Raw genomic sequence first — 22,466 nt, 5'->3', positions numbered from 1 at the left:
TGGAGCAACACATAGAGAGTAAATACAATAGCACACACACATTAATCTACATGGCGTGCTCTAGACCGGTTAAATAAAAATACAGTGCATTTTTTTATACAGCATATTTTATCTTTTATAAAGCACTTGTGTGTCACTCTTGACAGACGGTTTATAGGCAGAGTAGACTGGTACAATCGGTGTCTGACAGACGGTTTTAAAGGGCAGACCGGTAGTACCGTGTAAAGCTTATGTTAACTCGGGGTCTGGTCGTTAGGAATCACATTTCACAGCTCAGTGATTCCAGCTCCAGGCGAGGGGTTAATATTCCAACATTGTTCAGTGATATTGGGGTTAAAGTCCACGGGTTAGTCTATAAACACGGGCATAACCTCTTGCCATATGAATTTAGCAGCCATCAAAAACCGTAGTGGCCTTACAAGGCGGCGTATGAGTCCATGTCATTGTTTGAGACGTGAGGTAATGTTGGCACCATTCACACACACACACACACACATTACACACACACACACACACACAACACACACACACACACACATACATTACACACACACACACACACACACACACACAAACGCACACACTCATGGCTCTGCAATTAGACAGGGGTCAATGACAGAGGTCACTACAAAGGGCAGGGGGTCATGAGCAGGTGCTATGTGTGAGTGTTTGTTTTTTGTGCGTTTTTTGCACATGCGTGTGTGTGCTTTAATAGACTCCCCGAGAGACCGGGCTAAGTGAATATGTGGTCTCCCTTTCAGAGCTTGGACAAGAGGAAAATCCTGACCAGTCAGCGCACATTTGACAGCGAGGGTGAGAGACATTGTGCTTCCTCTCCACTCCGATGCTCTCTCGCTTTTTTTCCATCAATCTCTCTCTCTCTCCTCTCTCTCTCTCTCTCTCTCTCTCTCTCTCTCTCTCTCTCTCTCTCTCTCTCTCTCTCTCTCTCTCTCTGCTCTGTTTGTTTTCTTTCTTATCTGACATAATTATCCCTCTTGGCCTCACCTGCTTGTTCCTTCAACTATCATAATAATTCTCCCACTCTCTTGATTTCTTAATTCGTGAAACTATTTATCTCCATATAGGGGTGTGTGTGTTGATATAGATTTTTCATCGCCGATACCGGTTCTAGAGAACTGAACTGTTCATTGTCGGCCGATACCGCACTCCGACCGCTTCCGCTGAATATTATAGATGTAGACCGACCATACGCTTGGGGTCATTGGACAAAGATAAACAAGATATAATCGCACTTTGTCCATTAAAGAGAGTCTAACGTGCTTCTCTGTGTCAAAAACATTGATTTCTGACTTGTTGTTACACATGGTTCTTCAATGCTGTCAGATTTTTAGCATTAGGGAAATTCTCTGACACAATACCCTATTTTAGCTTGGTATTGGTTTATTCTGACGGATTCAGATACCTTTTGTCACGTATTTCAGTAGTACCTTACAGCAAAGAAAGAGTGAAATTCAATTTGTTGTGGTTCCTCGACCATAGCAGTTTCCAATAATATAAATACATAAAATGTGCATAGAATAAGAATAAAATATGACTAAAATAAAGATGACTATATATACAGTTCTAAAAGGTGTGCAGTGCAGCTAACAGGATGTAGATAGTATACTATATCAAATGTAAATAACAGCATGGCTATGTACAGTTCCAAAAAAAGTTTTTTATTTAAGTAAGTTTTTAATCCCCTTGGGGAAATTCAGGTGTCTTAGCAGCCAGGGGGGGGGGGGGGGGGGGGGGGCTATAGACAATGTATACTTATCGATAATAATAATAATAATAGCACACTGCGCCAAGAGTCCGTACTGGGTTTAGTAGTAGTAGTAGTAGTAGAGTCAGTAGTAGAGTCAGTAGTAGAGTTCAGTAGTAGAGTCCTAACATTAAATTTGTAGAGTTCTCCACCAGCCGTTAGTTCTCGAACTATTGGCAGCCGTCCATTTTGTAGAGAGAGAGCCTGATGGCTACTGGCAAGAAGGACCGGTCGAGGCGATTAATTGTGGTGTGTTGTCGGGGGGGAGGGGGATGAGTCTACGGCTGAAAACGTGCTCCTCGTCTTGGCTGTCTCCTCGTAGAAAACGGGTGGGGGGGCTTTTCCAGGACGGCGTCCAGCTTTTCTTCCCCCTCATCCTGCTCCTCTCTGCCACCGCCGTCGGTGCGTCCCTAGTATCTGGGGAGTCTGACTGTCTGTGTACGTGTGTGTGTTCAGAGGAGGAGCTGTACCAGAACATCCAGGAGAAGGCCTTACACAACGACTCTGACGAGGACGCGGAGTCCAGAGAGCCCCAGCCAGACAGCGGCATCGTGGTTCAGTACCGACCCATACGGACGTCCTGGAGCCAGCTCAGTGTGGTGAGACACTATATATATATATATTATACACTATAATATAAACACACACCCACTGCATACATAACCTTTTACGTGAGGTTTGATTACTGTGAGATCAGCAAATCCATCTCATTAGCTGAAACCATAAAACACACACACGCATATGTAGAGTACATGCATTGCATGTGAACACACACACGGATGCACACTCACTCACTCACTCACTCACTCACTCACTCACTCACTCACTCACTCACTCACTCACTCACTCACTCAAAGGGGTGAAAATCCCTTCTCCATACCGCCCCCTTTCTCTCTCTCTCTCTCTCTCTCTCTCTCTCTGTCTCTCCCGCTCTCCTTCTCTCTCCCTCGCGTACATCCAGTACACCAACAACAACAAACACAAACGCAGTTCTGTGGTTGGGGGAGTTGGAATGCCAGCGTTGCGAGGAATGCTGTCCTCTATCCGGTCTGGCTACAGTCCGTCCCGTCCCGTCCGTCCTTCCGTCCTCCCTCCCCAGAGTCTCCCCATCGTCTCTACCTGGGGCCTCGATGCCGTGCGACGTGCGTCTCCCCATCGGGAGCGAGTTAGGGGGCCGCCCACCTGGTCCCCAGCTCCCGGGACAGATAGACAGGAAGCCTCGGAGCGGCGAGGCGCGGGCCAGGCCGGGCACGGCGCCAGGCCTGTTGGCAGACTCTGGAGACTTTTCACTGTGGAAAAAGTGCTTGGATATACGCCGCCCCTGGAGACTAGCATGGTGGCTCCACTTATGGGATTGTGTAATGTTAGTTTGGGTTCTGGAATGAAGGGATAAGCGGGAGGCTGGAGGGAGAGGGTGAGGGAGGGAGGGAGGGAGGGAGGCTGATTCAGTTTTTCACTTAGGCGTTCTGCTCTCTAGCCCTGTTGATGTTTACTCTTATCTGGGGTCGCTGGGAAGGGCAAGCGAGGGAAGACAGGAGAGAGCGAGAGAGAGGAGAGACAGAGACTCTTGAGTTGGAGGAGTAGAGAGTCAAATGTGCGTGCACAAATAAATAGGAATTGAAGGGGAAATTGGACGGAAACCGGAGAACATTCTGAGGACGTCCTCTGTGCCTCTTTGGTTCCCTCGTATCTGAGGACACCGAGGTGAAGACCGAAGCCTGGAGGCAGGGCTGTTTTTCCGCCAAAGTCCCCCATTTCCCCCCCAAAGTCGGTATTGTTTTATAGCTATGGAGCTTTTAGCAGGGTTATTGGCCAGACGGTAAAAGGTCTTACACTGTTAAATACCAATCCCCCCCCTTTTTTCTTTTTTTCCACATTTCATAGGGATTGAAATATTTACTATCTTGGATGCTTGTTCCATGTAAAATGCAGAGTGGATATAGCCGGATGTATGGCGTAGGGCTGTCTTAAATACTTCGAAGCTACGTTTGATGGGCATGGGATTCGAATATGAAAATACAATTCTATTATGTGTAAAAAAAAAATATATATATATATGATTTTTTTTTTTTTTTTTTTTTTGCTAAATCTACTCTGCCTGTTATTTAAGATGAGGCTTACAATATTTCATGGAAGCAAAGTGTTTAGTTTGTCTAAGATTTAAAAAGGTTTAAACTTTACAGCACTGACAAAGTTGAACAAAGTGCTGTACAAGTCCCACAACATACATTTTTTTTTAAATATATATTTATATATATTTTTTATTACATTTTTTTTCTTTTATTTCGAAGCTTCGAATTAAAATCGAATCTCGGCCCCGAAGCTTCGAATTCCAAAAAAATAATAAAAGGTCAGCCCTAGTATGGCGTCATCATCCCTGTCCTGGCTTTCAAACCAGTCTCCTCGCACCTAGACCTTCCTGACCCCCCCCTGTCCCCCCGGGCACCTCACCTGGTGGAGACTTCCTGCTCTCTAAGCTCGGTTTCGACTACACACACCGTGTCCCAGAAGTCTCTTGTTTCCAGGAATGGTGCCCCCGGCCGTAGGTACAGGAAGTGATGTCGCCATCCTGAAGCCTCTTTCAGGCCAGAGGGTAGTATCGTCTCGACACTTTGAACGTGGTCCATTTTGTGTTATCATCAGTTGTGTAGTGTAGTAGTGGACCGACTGTTAAGAGAGAGAGAGAGACGGAGAGAGGCTGATCCTAGATCTGCCAGAGGGAACATTCTATCTGCAATGCATGATACATAATGATAGTTCATTGATGTTGTCATGGTTACATAAAAAAAAAAACTCCGGGAATCGGGGTGAAATTCAGTTGGCAGTTGGCACTGTTGATTAGATGGTTGCTAGGAGACTAAAGAGTCCCAAACGTACAGTCCTACGCAGAGAATTGGACGACGTTCCACTGTCCAACATCTTTGCCACAAAGGTACGGTTTCCTTATGCAGAAAAGACATGGCACTGTAGTCTGTTTACCTTTCTGACAAACTACATCACTGCATGCATATTCAGACGAGCTTAATTATTGGTTATTATTAGTGATAATCTGTATAACACCCAATTCAGCGTTATATAGCCACATTTCCTTTCAAACTCATTTAATTGCGGATGTCCCGATTTGGTACAAATCTTTGCCCGCTTTGGCAGAGGACGTGTTTAGCAGGCTGTGTGGCATGCGGGCATAGAGGCAGCTCTGTGTAGGAGTGTGGGACCAGAACTGTGGATCTTGGACGGATAGTCCACTCTGCTCTCTAGAGAACTGGCGTTGTAATAAGTTTGACAGGGGAGCAGGTGAGAGAAAGAAGGTGTGTGTGTGTGTGAAAGAAACTATGTTCTCAGTGTTTGTCGAGGGAAGAGAGAATCCTAGAGGACTGGTATCAATCACTTCCTCTGACCTCTCGGTGCAGACAGCCGGAGGAGAGAGGATCCTAGAGGAGTGGTATCACTTCCTCGTACCTCTCAGTGCAGACAGCCAGAGGCTGAGATAATCAAACGAGCGAGCTAGCTGCTGTCATTGCTAGCGGCTAGGTATTTGGGAGTCGCAGCGGGCTAACGTTGTTTCCAGGAACAAAAACATTCATTCCCATGTTGATGCTTGAAATGGCTGAGCTTCCAGGATAACGTATGGTTTTGTTTTTTACTTAATAACGAACATGAGATAATCCAATAAGCGAGCTCATTGCTAACAGATAACGCTAACGCACCGAGCTAGCATATTCCCGGGATCAACCGCATTCATTCTGAGAACGTTACATTACGTTACATCACTGATGCTTGAAATGTGTGAACTTAAGTGAGACAACAAGGCAAACGTACAAAAGGTTGCTACCATGTACAGGGCTGTCTTAAATGCTTCGAAGCTTCGAACGTTCGATTCGATGGCACAAGCTTCGAACATTAAAAAAAAAATCGAAGTTTAAAAAAAAAAAAAAAAAAAAATCAAAAAAAGAATTTTTCAAAAAAAAAATTTTTTTACTTCGATTTGTGTGTGTGTGTGTGTGTGTGTGTGTGTGTGTGTGTGTGTGTGTGTGTGAACTACCCATCCCAGTTAGGACAGCCGAATCCCGTCCAATCTTTCGCCGTCGACTAAAGACTCACTTCTTCAACCATTATCTGAAATGATAAAAAAAAAAAAAAAAAAAAATCTAACGTGACTAACCTTACTGTCATGCACTTGTCCTAATAAACTAACCTACACTGTAACACGCAACACTTTGATGAACATTGTTACTCAGCTGATAGAGTTGTACCCTTCTTGCTGACTTGTCGTACAGAACTTGTAAGTCGCTTTGGATAAAAGCGTCAGCTAAATGACTAAATGTAAGTGTGTGTGTGTGTGTGTGTGTGTGTGTGTAGGTGTGTGTGTGTGTGTGTGTGCGCGCACCTTGTAGAATTCCACACATAAGAAAGAAAGATACTGGGATGAATAAACAAAATAGGAAATAAAATGTAGAAATGCATGCAACACATAAATAAATATGAATCTCCATATATGAAATATAACATTTAGATAAGGTGCTACTGAGATGTTTTGGTGAGTTCTTTGTTTTTTTGTGGAAGTTGCCCTTCTTAAAAATGCATGAACATTCACTGATAATTGGTCTGTAGTGGAGTCTACAAGGTCTACATTGCCGGACCATGTAGAATCTGGACCTTGTAGACTGACATAATTCTGTGCATAGTTTAGTCTACACAGGCCATATTTCAAATAATCAAAATCTTACTTCATTCATCTTAAACATTCTTGATTTGGGGGATTGGTAGTTCCCATGAAATCTGAAGTTGTTCAAACGACAACAGCGATCCACCTTGAATTAAATCACACAGCCGAGTGAAACCTTGTTGGATGCGTCAGTCACGAAAAAGGCTACTTAATTAATTAATCCAACCCACTTTATTTATAGAGCACATTTAAAAACAACAACGTTTACGAAAGTGCTGTACAAGTCCCACAACATAAGAAGAAAAAAAAAAAAAAAAAAAAAAAAAAAAATTTTTGAAGCTTCGAATTAAAATCGAAGCTCGGCCCCGAAGCTTCGATTGCCAAAAAAAGCTTCGAAGGTCAGCCCTTACATCTCCAGTCTCTCCTTCTTCATCTTTCTTTTCTGTTCTCCGAGCTGTTTGTTAACAGACTGTTATGCTACCTGGCTAGCTACCTGTACCCAGCATGCCGTTCAGTGGTGTAACAGTTAATAGGTTCCCGTTTCCCTCTCAATTCACTACACGTTGTAGGCGCCGGTAAAAACGAGGGGGAATATATTTTTTCAGACGAAACTATTTTGTGTCCATCCCCATTTGATTCTATAAAATACTATTACCACTAACTGGGAGAGTAGTCAATTCAAATTGGTTGTAAGATTAGAAGATGGATAGGCTATGGCTTCACTTTTTAAGTGGAACCTTTTGCCTTCACATAATCCCTTTAAATACTTGGAACATGAAGTACAACTTGGTGTGATCCCTTAGTGGCCTCATGGTGGCTGAGACAGAATTACACTTATTCTACTTGACCCTGACAAAGAATGTTAAAGGATAATGTGGAGATGGATTTCATGTACGAGACGATTTGGTCCCAGTAGGCCCAGTAGTCATTTGTTTCAGTGGATACCAGAGGTACAGACTGCTTTCATGCTCAGCTGTCCTCTCCCAGATGTGTGTGTGTGTGTGGGTGCGTGCGTGTACCCGTGACCCTGAAACTTAACGGACAGTTTAGTTGGCTATCCCTCAGTGGTGGGATTACATTTCTGGAAGGGTGTGTGTGTGTGTAATGTATGTACAATGTGTGTATGTGTGTGTGTGCGTGTGTGTGTGTGTGTGTGTGTATGTGTATGTATATATGTGTGTGTGTGTGTGTGACCTGGTTAAGCATTAACAGAATGTGCCCCAGGTCGCTTTGGTTATATTGGGTGACATACGAGACAGACATTGTTTTATTGCACACACTGCACGTGCACAGACACTCACACACATACACACACACACACCACCACACACACACACACACACACACACACACACACACACACTCTCTCACTGAACCGAGCAAACCCATAGAACCGCCACTTTGCCTCCACGCTGAAATATGTCTCCACACCCAAACTCGACACTGCTATTATTCAGCCGCCTCGTTCAGATATCTGGCTGGACGGACTCAAACCGGTCGGTCACATACCAGCACGCACGACGTGAACTCTCGTGGAAACCACACGGCCCGGGTCAGACTGTGTGCAGTAGTCGAAATGAAAACAAGCGAGTCCCGTTTCAAGACGCCGTCGTCGTGTGCAATAATACGTACTCTTCTTGCACTAATAACAGCCGTAGGATTTTTATATTCGTTTGCGTCTCCGCCGGCGTTCACCCATTTCTCGCTCTCTGGTAGGACTCCTGTTTTGTTTTCCTGCCCTTGTCTTTAAAGCTGAGTCTACTGGGGGTCTTGTTCAGTTCACGGGGGTTTGGTATGAGAAGTGCTCCTTTGTGTGTGTGTGTGTGTGTGTGTCTGGGGGTGGGGGTGGGGGGGGGGGGGGGGGTCAGAGCAGAGTGTGTGTCTGCGTTTACACACACAGACACAGACACAGAGCCATAGACACCTTTAAAAACAGTGTGCGGGGGGGGGGGGGTCTTCGTTCACACACACACACACACACACACACACACACACACACACACACACACACACACACACACAGACGCCTCTAAAAACAGAGGACCATTGACCTGTGAGTCAGAACAACTCCTTTCAAGGACCCATATATATATATATATATATAAAAATGAAAAATAGCCACACAAATGTCTGCCGACGTTTAGATGCTTTTTAGATTATCTTATAATAATAGTAAATGTTCATTTTATTCAAAATGTCTTCCTGTACCGTGAACGGTTAGATTTGTTGTCGTCGGGGGTGGGGTGGACAATCCATTCTCCATTATCCTGGCAGTTTTAGTGCCTCGTTCAAATCCCCATGAGATCACGCAGCAAGATATCATATTCCACTGTGTAGTAACACTATTACTGAAACGTTGTTATGTTCCATTATAGGCCACAGTCTCACTCAGACGGTTTGTTCTTTTCCCCCCTCCTCCTCCGAACTCCGCTACTTCCTGTCTAGGTGAAGAAGAGCGGTGTGTCTGACAAGCTGAGTGTGGAGGAACGCAAACGACAAGAGGTAGGGCTCACTTCTGCTCTCTCTGTGTGTTTGGGAATCATCAGAAATGGGACCACACACACACACACACACAAACACACACGGCGAAGAGTTACTTAGCATTTTGGTGAGTTCACCACAGTCCTTTTGGTCGCTGTAGCCCTCCCAGCCTAATAAACAAAGCCATTAAAGGGGGCAAAGCGACAAACATGCTCCCTAAACAATGAAACCTCCCACCTTGAAGGAGAGGAGGAGGAGGAGGACAGATGGTCCGTACAGACAATAAAAAAGGGATTGACGTCGTTGTAGGACGGCTGGAATAGGGTCTTAAAATAACACAAGCTAATCTGGCTGCATGTTAGCCTAGCTTAGCACAATGAATGGAAACGGACATGACCGGTTAGCCTTCGGGAGAGGTGTTAATAGTTGGGACAATGCCTATAGGCTAACCGGTCAGGTCCGCTTCCATTCATTGTGCTAAGCTAAGGCTAACGTTCAGCCAGATAGCTTTCTACCGAACGCACAGAGAGGAAACTGGTATCTATCTATCTTGTCTCTCTCTGGAGAAGACGGTAAGCTAATTTCACAACATGTTGGCGTGTTCCTTTAAACACACGTGACCTGTGGGACGTAAAGGAGCATTACTGAAGCCCAGATTGATTAAATACTTAGGAGGCACATGGTATGACTCAAGCGCTCAACGGCATGCCAGAGACATGACTCCAGGAGGCTGGTATGTCGAGCATGGTAATGATGTAGTCGTCCTCCACAGACTAGCCTTTTGAAATCACAGCCCCGGTGGGGTGACTGGGTGACTGACTGACTGACTGACTGACTGACTGACTGACTGACTGACTGACTGACTGACTGACTGACTGACTGACTGACTGACTGACTGACTGACTGAAGCGGAAGACGTCATGAGGAATACATGTAGTATCTTATCCTTTATCTGTTATGGCAGAGAGCCACGCTAAGGGTTATTACTTTATAGCGATCCGAGCTCTCGAGTCCTCACGTACAGTAGACGTGTAGCGGTGAGGGAAAGGTGATAAAACAACGACTGAAGTTCAAGTTTTGTTTTTTATTTGTCACATTATGAGGTACAGTGAAATGCTTGGTTCTGTATGACCCTCCTGAGATTGTGCTTCATACAGTAAAAAAAAGAGTAAAAGACCAAACGCTATACAAAATATACAATATACCAAACTATAAAAAACAAAAAATTTACAACAGGGATGTTTTTCGCTGGACAGAAATATTACGGGTCAGACTTTGCTCATGAGATCTCCGGGCAGGAGGGGTGGGGGCTCTTATCCTGAGGGTGGCGGATCAATAGGATAATACGTTACGTTTTTTTTCTTTTAATAAATATAATTGGGTCGGTCCTGTTGGACAATCACACTGCTGGTTTCAGGGTTTTCCACCCCGGCTCCTCTGGGGACTCGTGTCGTTTCCGCTCCGCTCCGTCCGTCCATCGGTCTCTCCCGATCTTTCCCCCGGAGGTCAGTGGTTCCGGCCCCCAGCCCCCCCAGACACATGTGCACCCGGTTATCAAGACATGCCTGACCCCATGTTTCTCTCAATGAAACCGGCAGATAAGTGAATCAAAGGAGTCTGTCTGTCTATCCGTCTATCCATCTGTATCTATCTGTCTATCTCTCTGTATCTGTATCTATCTGTCTCTCTCACACTCTCCACCTCTCTCTCTCTCTCTCTTTCTCTCTCTCTCCATCTCTCTCTCTCTCTCTCTCTCTCTCCTCCAGGCCATCTTTGAGGTGATCTCCTCGGAGCACTCCTACCTCCACAGCCTGGAGATCCTGATCCGCATGTTTAAGAACTCTGCGGAGCTCAGTGACTCCATGACCAAGACCGAGCACCACCACCTCTTCTCCAACATCACCGACGTGTGCGAGGCCAGCAAGAAGTATGTGTTTGATGCAACAAGCGGCAAGACATAATGTGTTTGATGCAACAAGCGGCAAGAAATATGTGTTTGATGCATGTGTTTGATCTAACAAGTGGTGAGAAATATGTTGTTGGATGCAACAAGGCCTGGATACTTGTGGAAAGTATTTGCCACGCTGGCGGTATTCTAAGTTTCTACATGTTCAGTATCTTATGGTTTTTCAGCTAATGAGATAGGTAACGGCTGATTCCACTCTACCTTATGCAGTTTGTAGACCTCAAGTATGTGTTTGTGCGTGCATGCGGGTTGTGGTGACGATACCATTCATTAAGCTTGATGTGCTCCGCTCGCATCAGAGTTGTTTTCTGAGTGAGAGGCATTGTGGGTAGCCCAGAGCAGTGAGGCGAGGTCACTGCTGGGAGACTTGAAGGCTGCAGCGTGCTGATGGACAGGCAGCAGAGACGAACAGAACGGGAGAGGGAGGGAGGGAGGGGCGGGACAAAGAAGAAGAGAACACATGCTTTTCATATCGGACCATAATCACGGTTGCATTGTGAACACAAACACTCTCGCTACATGAGAGTTCAAAGGCAGGTTGTGTGGGTGTGTGTGTGTGTGTGTCTGTCTGTGTGCATTTGTGTTTGTGTATTTGTGTCTGTGCTGCTTGGGTGGGATGCTAGGAGCATGTCTATAAATCCGTAATCACGATGATACGCTTACGTATGTGTGTGGACTGTGTCATGACATTGTGTCATTGTTGTTTAGTTAGTCATTCATATCACTGGAGCGCTTGTAAATCCATGAACACACACACACACGCACGCACACATACGCATGCACGCAGGCACACACATGCACACATGAGCAGCAATGAAAGTCCAGACCGGTAAGAACTTGCGTCGCCTCGGTGATTAATGTCTCGGAACAGGCGGTCGCCCTCTGAGCAGTAAACGCGATGGATGTAGCGACCTAGCCGTCTGTCCGTGTAGGGCCGTCTCAGGTCTCCTCTGTGCGGTCATTGTTCGCCATGGTAACCGCCTCGTGTGTCCTTCTGTGAGGTCAGCGTTCACCATGGCAACAGTCCCAGGTCCCTCTATGAGGTCATTGTTCGCTTTTTGAGACAGACAGGTTTTGTCACGGCTGTCCAGACAGAGGGGGCTCGTATGTGGGGTTACACACACACACATGTGTGCACAGAACCGTGCTTGTTTGGGCTGTATATTGGGACATACTAAGCCAAAAAGGCATATTAAATCATCACACAGAATATAAAATCGCAACAATGAGACAAGTAAGGATAACAATCAATTAAAACATGTACAAGTTCAGTTGATTGCCAAAGGTTGGAGATCAAGGTTTTAAACTCTCCAACAGAGGGGATAATCTCCAGCTCTAAGGACTGTTGGAGTTTATTCCATGAGCTAGAGGGGGTTCATAACAAAATGCAGATTCACCCTGTTCAGAGCAAACTCAGGGGAACCTCAAGGACCAGCCAGTCACTAGAACGGGTTCCATAGGTGCCAGGACACTGAAGAGTGGCATTGGGAAATGCAGGTTTATTTTATTCCACAAAAGCCTAGCTTTCTGTCACAAGACCTTTTATCAAACCATCTATACGATGAACTAGATCCACATATAGTGCTCGATGCACTCAGCTGTACAACGACAAGCCCAGCATGCAAAGTCATTCAAGTGCAGGGTTAGGGAATGGCTCATTGATAACCAGAACTGTCAACACTGAGGTGTCTGTATGTGTATATGTGTGTGTGTGGATATGGATTATGGATATGGTGCGTCTGTCTGTCTGGGTCTCTTAATCTCTTATCATCTTATCTCATGATGTGCTCTGTCCTTGTGTCCATGACTGTATTGTGACCTGTATCCCTACTATGTCTATGTGCTTTTGTTGTGTTTTTATTCTAATGTATTTATCTTGATTTTATTCTGTTTTTATTGCTAACCCTTTTTTTACACTGGATTTTAGCCTGTACCTTCTGGCAGGGGGACTACCAATGGAAATTAGCCTTTTGGCTAAAATTGGGTGCATTTACATTTGTAAAATGTTTTATTAATGTACACTGTCCCCCTTGAACAAATAAAGTAAACCTAAAAGTGAGGACGATCAGAACTTAACCCTTTCACTGCCACACGACAGCCGGTTAACCCTTTCACTGTGACAATACAGAAGGTTAGCCCTTTACTATCACACGACCGACGGCGATGCTCCATCATTAGCACCATTAGCTCCGCGGATAGAAAAAACTAAAGAAAATGACTTGAGTAATGGAACTGTGCAGACATCAGGAATGCTTTCATAAAGTACAGTTCTAAGGCCCTAGGTTATCGGATAACAATATCTCACAAAAAAACCCACATTTTCACACGACACTCATGACTAGGGCTGGGTCATGATGACATTGAACATTTTGTTCTGACATTTATTGTTGTAACACACCACACAAAATAAATGTTTTTAAATGTTTAAATATCAACATTATCTGGCCATCCTCAATAAATATTATCAAACTCCTCTGACCTCGTCTGGTCTTTCCAAAGACCCAAGAGACGGGACACGGGGACAGTCATTTATATATTTGTGGAAAAGTCTCTCCCTCTTGTCTAATAATATTACACTTATATTACCGAAGGTACCGACATTTGGCACTGCTTTGATCTAGCGTGAATCGGTACTCGCCTCTGTAGTACTGACGTAATTCGGACGGTACCGTTAAAACCCTACTCATGACACAAAATCAACATTTAAACCCGTAGGATGTAGAGAGCCTAATGGATTGTATCCAGAAGAGTTCCTTTTCCAAATATTGAAATGTAATTCAGTGTCTTCTTGGCCCATGTCCACAGATCTATAAAGATAATAATGAATCCCTCCGTTGCATTGATGCTGTTCTTTTAAGAGCTACTTGAGTGAGCAGCACAAATAAACGACATGTTATCATATTTAGCAACTGGTCGTTTTTATATCTGTATCTGTTCCAAAAATACAGAATCCTGTTATGGCTCAGATCCCAAAGCTTGTGTAACAGTTCCGTGACCTCTCGTGACCTCCACATCCTCCCCCACCCCCACCCGCCTCCACCCAGCACACTGAGCTCCCCAGTCCCATCAGAACAAGCCCACCAGCACCCACCCGCAGCACAGAGAGGCCCTGTTCCACGGAACACTGTGTTAATGTCCGTTACCGTCCTGGGGCTGGATCACGCGGTGTGTGTCTCGGCTGTCCCCGAAGCCTGTTTTTGCGATTCATACTTTGTCAGGGTTTTTCGAACGGACGTTCGAACCTTCGTTTTTAATTAAAAAAAATATTTATAAAAAAATATTCATATTTTTTTTTATATTTTTTTTTATAAATATCCTCAAACTAAATCCTCAATTTGAATAAAGTGATTAATCTGATTAAATTTGTCTTTTTGTTTTTATTAAATCAACTTTCCAGCCCCAGCCCAGGGAGAAGCCCCAGCCCAACTAAATCAACTTTCTTTAATGAATATAACTCAGTTTCTTTTAATACTATAATATTAGTGTAGCCTAATCTTTATCTGCAACTGTGAAGAAAAACCAGAATGAATAAAAAAAAATTAAAATAAGATTTTTTTTTTTATTAAATATTTTAAATTCGAATGTTTATTTAGAATTCGAATGCCAACGTAACGAACGAATGTTCGAACGTTTGGGCTCAGCTCGTGCGTGTGTGTGAGCCCGAACATCTGTCCTGTCCGCCTAAATATTAAAGGCAACCAACTTGTGTCTAGCCACGCCCAACTTGCGTCTAGCCACGCCCTCGCGGCGACGCGGCAGCAGCAGAGCGGCAGAGCGGACGCGGAGCTCCGTCGCGGCAGCATTATGTAGCAGTAATCCCCCCTTTTTTACCATTGTCAACTAGCTCAACTGGTAGCGCTGCCTTGCTGTGGATCCTGCGGTCCGTTGGTGACGAGTTCGATTCCCTTCAATTTTTTTTTTTATTTTTTTTTAACGTGCATTCTTTCGCCGGTTAAGTTTAGGCATGTTAACTTTAAGCATTGTTTCGGAGTTGGTTAACACTTTGGCTGCCATGGGATAAATTCATTATCAACCGTAGGTTGCCGGCTCTATTTGTCTATAGAGAAAGTCCCCTTCTTTGCAGGGCTATAACTTTTTAAATTCTATTGCTACATTGCCATTATTAGGGCCCATTCAAAGTCCTATATGTATTGTTCATTGTGTAGCAACGTTAAACTTTTTCATTCACATATTCATAGTAAAGTATGGTCTAATGTATAAGTATGTTTTCATCTCTTTCTGCAGCTTTCTCCAGAACGTGATCTATAGCCCCAAATACATTATATTGATGATGCAATACAGTTGTATGGCAATCAGCGCGATATAAAAAATTCCAACTAGACGTACTTCTAGAAGTTACTACACGTCATCTGATGTTGACCGGATGGGCTAGGGGGCGTTTATAATTCCGTGGGCAGCGTTATACCAATCATCTAATGTGGGTCAAATGTTGATAATAGCAGTTAGTATCGAAGACGGTAACTTTACACGCTAAAACTCACCCCAGTCTCCGCGCGCCGTTAGGCGATCATCGTAGAGTAGAAATTTTACCATTATGGGATGTCGATTTACCCGGTCCATCTCCAGCTTGTATAATGGTATATACGTCCAAATCATGTTGTTTATCGAGTTATTGGCAATCGATCGCTATGTAGTGTGTCGAGATCGAGTCCCGGGACCTATTAGCGAGTGCCCGGAAGTAATACGGCCGACCAGCACAACCTCTATGGCACTTCCTGTTAAGCGATTGTGCCGATCGGCCACCAGATGGCGCTCCTGAACCGCCAGAGAGCTCAGTGGGTCCTCCTGGTGGATCTCAGGCCAGCGGAGGGGAAATATGAATCCGATCCCAGATTTTTGAAATATTGATATTAAAGACGCTGTAAAGCGTCTTCGGCAACTTGAGCATGGCCGGGAATGACGTGTTTAGGCGTTTTCCGGCAGCCAAAGTGTTAAGGTTAAGGTTAGGCATTGTTTCGGAGTTGGTTAAGGTTAGAAGGGTTAAGTTTAGGCGCTGTTAAGGAGCTGGTTAAGGTTAGAGTTTGTCTTAGAGAATGGCAATAGACAGCCTATTTCCGCGCTGCAGCTCTCTCGCGCTGCCGCGGTCACATGGGCGTAGTGGCCAATCAGAGAAACGCTAAACACAAGTTGGTTGCCGAAAATATTCACGCGTCCTGTCCTCGCATCACGTGTCTCCTCCTGTCTTCTCTCTGTGTTTTTATAGAACTCCATTCCATTATTACAAACGCGAGACGCATCACTCCCTCTGCGGTGACTTGTGTTCTAAGGGAGATGGTTGCAATGTGTTGTTGTTGTTGCACGTTGACGTACATTCTGTTTATAGGCATGTGGTGTTGTTGTCACAATACCGAAACCAGCCTAAGTATCACAATACCGGTTCTAAAATGATACCACGGAAAAAACCTAAAACATCAGGACGTGATGTAGTATAATATTAGGTGACAGAACATGGACAATTCTTTATAAAACTCTGTTTATTAATGGAATAGAAACTATTTTGACGCTGTTTAAACATTTTCAAATAAAAGAATATTCTGCTGAGCTATATAGCTGATCTCCGTTTTGGCTACTTCAAATCAGCTGACACTGGTGTTGACACACCCACTACGCAAAGCTTACACACACACACACACACACACACACACACACACACACACAACTCCAGTCACTCAACTCATAGAAAATACATCGGGCAATTATTCTAAAAGTATCGATACTAATCAAATGGAATAGTTTGGTTTTTAATGGCTGAGTGTCGTGATACTTTTCTAGTATCGGTGTATCGTGCGATGTGTGTGTATGTGTATATAAACTCTTCACCCCCATAGCTTGCTGTGTGTTCAGAGTACCTACATTGGCTCGTATTCCTCCTTCCCCAGTCCATTCCTCTAAAGGTCCACCCTGAAGGTCTGGTGGGGCCACACACACACACACACACGTGCACACACACACACACACACACACACACACACACACGCACACACACACACACGCACACACACACACACACACACACACACACACACACACACGCACGCACGCAAAACCCTACTCTAACTAACAAGAGGATCTATCTAAAAGCCCCGCCCTCTTTTCCCGAATTGGCTGCATTTATAATCTTGTGTGATGTTGCGAGATATCTCTATATTATTATTCAGCCCCGCTCTGGGCAGAGATACAGAGATAAGCGGAGGCCATGTTCGGCGGCCTGTAGCACTGGTTGGGCAGGATGCTTTACTTTTATCAGACAAGAGGCTTTGGATTTACCTGTAATCTGAGACAAAGAGGAAGGCAGAAACTGCACTCTGCCCACAGAGCGGCGGGGGGAGGGGTGGGGGTAATACCTGGTCATTTTATATGCAGAATCTGATGCTTTGCTTACTGTGTTTCCCCCACAACAGCCCTTAGCTAGATACCTCGCAACGTGTTTTACTACAGCCAGCCCGACGGAAACCTCTCTCCCTCTCCCTGTGTGTTCTCGTCTCATCTTCTCTTCGGCGGTCTTGACCCGGGCCTTCTCTCCCCTCTCTCTCTCTCTCTCCTCTTCATTCCATCACCCCCGTCCTGAACCTCCCACTCCCCTGCTGACAGCGTGCTGTTATTGGGGTCAGTAGTGTGGTTCCTGGAGGAGTGACTATAGGCCTGAACTTGAGGCCGCTCCGAACTGTCAAAGAGGCCTCGGTGTGCCCCCAGGGTGACAGCAGGGTGGTGTGAGAGGGAATGTGTGTGTGTGTGTGTGTGTGTGTGTGTGTGTGTGTGTGTGTGTGTGTGTGTGTGTGTGTGTGTGTGTTGCGGTATCCAGAGTGCCATCTTTAGGAAGGGCGCAGTTCAGAGAGGGCCAAGGGGTTGTGTGAGTCATACAACGAGGTCAACAAGGTCATACCACGAGATGTGCGTTGGAATGTATACACCTTAGTCAAGTTTTCCAGAAATAGACACCCCGGGTAATGACCGGGGAGTAACATCGGGGCGTGGGACGGGAGGTGACGGGGGGTGGGGTCACTAGAGGTGGCTTAGCAGACAAGCTGAAACCGGCTCGGACCAGCGCTCACGGACCGATCGACTTCCTGTGTCTGTGTGATGACCGCTTCCTTCCCGTCACCTAAGCGTTCGGGGGAGGGGGGGGGGGTTCGTAATTGAAGTTCGATCCTATATGGCGTGCCGTTAAAAGCGGCCATCTGGTCGTGAGCAGGAAGAGGAAAGCCTCTTTGTGCTCGAGAGAGAGGTAGTGATCGTCTATTTTCGTTTGTCAAGAGTCAAGAACGGTGTTGAAGTCACATCCTGACTTTGTGGTCGTCGTATGTTCCTTCTTCCCCTACGACGGTGTAATGGAATGGTGATCGTCGGTGACTTGAGAAAAGTTATGCTATATTATGATGAGTTAAAATCATATAAATGATTTTGATCTGTTTTTGTTCTTCTGGACTGACTATGTCATTTGTATTTTATGGTTGGAGAATTGTGATATCTCTGACTTATGAATATTGAGCGAGCTTTGATTCACTTGTTTTGTTTGTTGTGATGTTTGTGGTTTTAAATTTGTATTTAATTTTTTTTCCTTTTTATTTTTAATGTTTGGACCCCAGGAAGAGTAGTCTCACTTTGGTGTAGAGTAGACTAATGGGGATCCACAATAAAACAACAACTAGTTCCTTAACTCAATCGGCTGTGTATGTTGGCGTGCATCCCCCGACACACTGACCCTAATCCTGCCCCCCCTCCTCCCCCCTTTGCCAGGTTCTTCAGAGAGCTGGAGGACCTGCACCAACACAACATCGTGATCGATGACATCAGCGACATCGTCTTCAGGCACGCCCAGGCCAACTTTGACCCCTACGTCACCTACTGCTCCAACGAGGTCTACCAGCAGAGGACCCTGCAGACGCTGGTGTGAGTGTTCACGCACACACACGCACGCACGCACGCGCACACACACACACACACACACACACACACACACACACACGCACACACTAGGGATGGGTACCTTTCACATTTGAACCGATACGGTACCGGTACCTGTGAATCGATACCGGTACCCAACGGTACCTTTTTTTCTGTACTTTAGTCTCTAAAAATGTAATCTACCTACCTCAGTCGTGAAAAAATAAATCTTAAATAATCAGACAACTTGTGTTTACTTTAACTTCTTTATTTTGGGAGGGAAAAAAATTACACATCACTACTTACACATTTTTCAATGTAATTTGTTCCACAACAGTGGTTTCAAAACAGTCAAGCAAGCCCCCACCAATGGGTACAGTAAGACCTGCTTTATCGAAGCTATTTAATCTATTTAATCAATATTTGGCCTTTGGAAATGTTAGCCCTCCGTGCAACACCATTATCTTCCAGAGGAGGACGGTTTCCTTCTGAAGCACAACTTTTAAGAAATGTCTCGTCCTTCCAGTCGGGACCATTTGCCACATTAGTGAGAGGTTCCACAGCTCAAGCAAACCCCTTGTTATGCTATTGTTATACAAAGACAAGTAGCCAGGTGGGTACGTGGCGCACGGCACGACGAGTCGAGTGAAAGTTGTGGAATGCATTTTTGTGTGCATGTGCGTGCGCGTGCTTCTGCTCTGCAGAAAGGAGGTGGAACGGTGTGCTACCGCGTGCCATGAGCACTGCACCACTGTACGTAGATTTAAATGAGTTTGGGATAAGAGCAGTGCTCTCAAGTGGCCAGCTGGGAGAACACTGAGGTGGAGAAGGGGATCCTCATCCTGCTCTTGTGGATAGATAAGGGTGGGCAAATTAGGGGGGGGGGGTTGGGTACATTGTCTCTCTAGGTGTGAGATTCAAGCTATTGTTTGGACAAACAAAGGGATATCCTCCACAATCCGACGGGAACCCCGCTAGGGGAAACGACCCTCTGTGTCCTCCTGAGTGAGATCTGCCCTTATCATTATATCACATCACTGACGAGCCTCAGAGCCAACATGGGGCCGTGTGTCTGTGGGCCTTTTCGTACCAGGGTACTGACTGTCCCTGTCTCCCCCACGCTCTCCCCTCTCCCCTCCCTCCCCTCCCTCCCTGCAGGTGTAAGAGTGCCGTGTTTAAGGAGGCTCTGACCAGGATAGAAGTCCACCCAGACTGCAGAAACCTCCCAATGATCTCCTTCCTCATCCTGCCCATGCAGAGGATCACTCGCCTCCCACTGCTCATGGACGTGAGTACACGCACACACACACACACGCTACTGTGGCTGCCCGCGCCGCCCACACACACACACACACACGCTACTGTCCACGCCATGTACGCCCCCATACACACACCCACCACGTACACACACACACTTTCTCTCTCTCTATCTCTCTCTCTCTCTCTCTCTCTCTCCCTCATGCGATTTCGCATTAGTGGACTTGAATTCTTATGTCACAATTGGAAGCGGTCTCTTTTTCTCCTGCGTTAAATCATCCATTCTTCTTTCCCTGTAATCCTCTCCCCCCCCCCCCCCTTCCCCCTTCCTCCCCCTTCCTCCCCCTCAGCCTAATGCCTCTGGGAGACAGTTTAGCCTATTTTCCCGTCAGAAGATGGATTTCACACCGTGTTTTTTTCTTTTTCTTCATGAGTTCTTCATAAATTCTCCTTTTTGACCTACCAAAGCAGTAGCTCACTCTCCTCCACTCCTCCCTCCCTCCCTTCCTCCCTCCCTCCATTCCGCTGCTCTCCCTTTGTCCCCCGCGCTCCTTGTCTCTCTAGTGTTCTTCAGTGGCTTAAATCCTCTCCTCCTTACTCACTGCTTCCTGTCTTCCTCTCTCCCTGATTGCATCTCTCTCTCTCTCTCTCTCTCTCTCTGCCCCCCCCCCCCCCCACACACACACACCAGGGACCTTTGAGGGTTAGCCTTGTCCACTTCAGAGGCTTTAGGACCCTGAGAAAGTTTCTTTTCCCTACACTTTTATTGAGTCTTTATTCTGTTTTTATCAGAGCTTTTGATCGAGCTCGGCGTGCCTTAGGGCAGAAGCCTCTCTCTCTGTGTGTGTCTGTGTGTGGGTGTGTATGTGTATGTACGTGGGTGGAATTGTAACTTGTTCGTGTTTGTGTACGTGTGGCTGTCTGAGAGCCAGTGTACCTGATGTGTGCCATCTGTCTGTTTCCCTCTCTCTCTCTCTCTCTCTCTCTCTCTCTCTCTCTCTCTCTCTCTCTCACCCTCTCTCCACCCCCCTCTCTCAACTATTGCTCTCTCACTGTCCATCTGTTTCTCCTCTCTCTCTCTCTCTCTCTCTCCTCTCTCTCTCTCTCTCTCTCACAGACTATTTGTCAGAAGACTCCTAAAGACTCTACTGGGTATGAGGAGTGTAAAAAGGCTCTGCAGGCGATGAGCAAGGTGAGCAGGTGACACCAGGCAGCTGTAGACCCCAGGGTGCAGACTGCTGTAGACCCCAGGGTGCAGACTGCTGTAGACCCCAGGGTGCAGACTGCTGTAGCCCCCAGGGTGCAGACTGCACACAGCGTTCAACGCCTCGGCGCCGACACACTGGATCATGTGTCCTTCTTATTTTTCATGTCTGTTCCCCATTTTTAAACCAAATATTCTCACGTTTGAGATTTTTCTCTTTTTGTGTCCTCTTGTCACTATTATAGTATTATTATATTATAGATCGTTTTTTTTTCATTCTACTGTAGCTTTCGGTGGAGACTATAATCACAGCGTGTACAAGTTATATCTTTAATCGTGTACTTATCAATGAAATATGCTGTTTTAAGTTGATTCACCCCCCCCCCCCCCCCCCCCCCCAGAGTCTTACAAGTTAGAAACGCTCGGGCGGTCAGGTAGCGGAGATTGCGTTCGTCACCAACACCAGAGACGCTGGATTCGCCTGTTCGAATCCAGCTCACAGCTCCGGGGTTGTCACCAGCTTGGCTGGCCGTTCACACTAATACAATTGGCTGTATTAGAGGGTGGGAGAAGCTGGCAGGGTGGGTCCGGGTCGTTGTAAACAGCGACTCCTACAGTTCGGTCGGGGCGCCTGCTAAGCGCGGATAGGACCTGAGTGGGATAGTGTGATCCTTCCACACGCTACGCCCTCTCAGGGAGGATCCGCGCTGCCAGGTGAAAAGAAGCGGTTGATTGGCTAAAAAAAAAAAGGAAATGTTGATGGAACGACCAGTGACTGTGAACTGCGTTGTGTATGTTTTGTGTGTAGGTGGTGAGGAAGTGTAACGAAGGAGCTCGCACCATGGAGAGGATAGAGATGATGTACACCATTAACTCACAGCTGGAGTTCAAGATCAAGGTGAGGCCTCGGCGCGGAAGACGACACAACATGCTCTCTGTTCACATGCTATGCTGATGACACACTCCTCTGTCTCTCCCCTTTACACACTCATTAAGCTTATCTTTCTCTCTCTCTCTCTCTTACTTACTTACGCCTATCGCTCCTTTTGTGGGAGCATAGGCCGTCGACAACAGTTCGCCAGGGTCCTCTGTCCTGTGCTTTTGCTTTCCAGCTGTTTCCATGTCAGTCCGCTCCGTGTGATGTCTGTCTCCAAGTGTCTGTCTGTCTTCCATCTAAGGGCCTGTCTGGTGGTGCTGGTGTTTGGTTTGCGTAGTGTGTGGC

The 22,466-nt window shown here is 45.9% G+C and overlaps 1 pseudogene across 1 annotated transcript in view; it reads left to right on the top strand.

Annotated features, from left to right (window-relative positions):
- LOC311225850 (rho guanine nucleotide exchange factor 26-like) overlaps positions 1-22,466 on the top strand; it is a 64,628-nt pseudogene that overhangs the window by 2,467 nt on the left and 39,695 nt on the right. The window contains exons 3-11 of the transcript XR_014621062.1: positions 392-459; positions 762-813; positions 2,222-2,364; positions 8,877-8,933; positions 10,679-10,839; positions 18,637-18,789; positions 19,942-20,071; positions 21,158-21,232; positions 22,053-22,142. The product of XR_014621062.1 is annotated as a rho guanine nucleotide exchange factor 26-like (transcript). The remainder of the gene's footprint in view (positions 1-391; positions 460-761; positions 814-2,221; positions 2,365-8,876; positions 8,934-10,678; positions 10,840-18,636; positions 18,790-19,941; positions 20,072-21,157; positions 21,233-22,052; positions 22,143-22,466) is intronic.

The sequence above is a fragment of the Notolepis coatsorum genome (genome assembly GCF_963971535.1).
Source record: "Notolepis coatsorum genome assembly, chromosome: 1".
In the NCBI taxonomy this organism is placed as follows: Eukaryota; Metazoa; Chordata; class Actinopteri; order Aulopiformes; family Paralepididae; genus Notolepis; species Notolepis coatsorum.
Note: the sequence above shows the minus strand (reverse complement) of the source record. Positions and strands in the feature narration are given on the sequence as shown.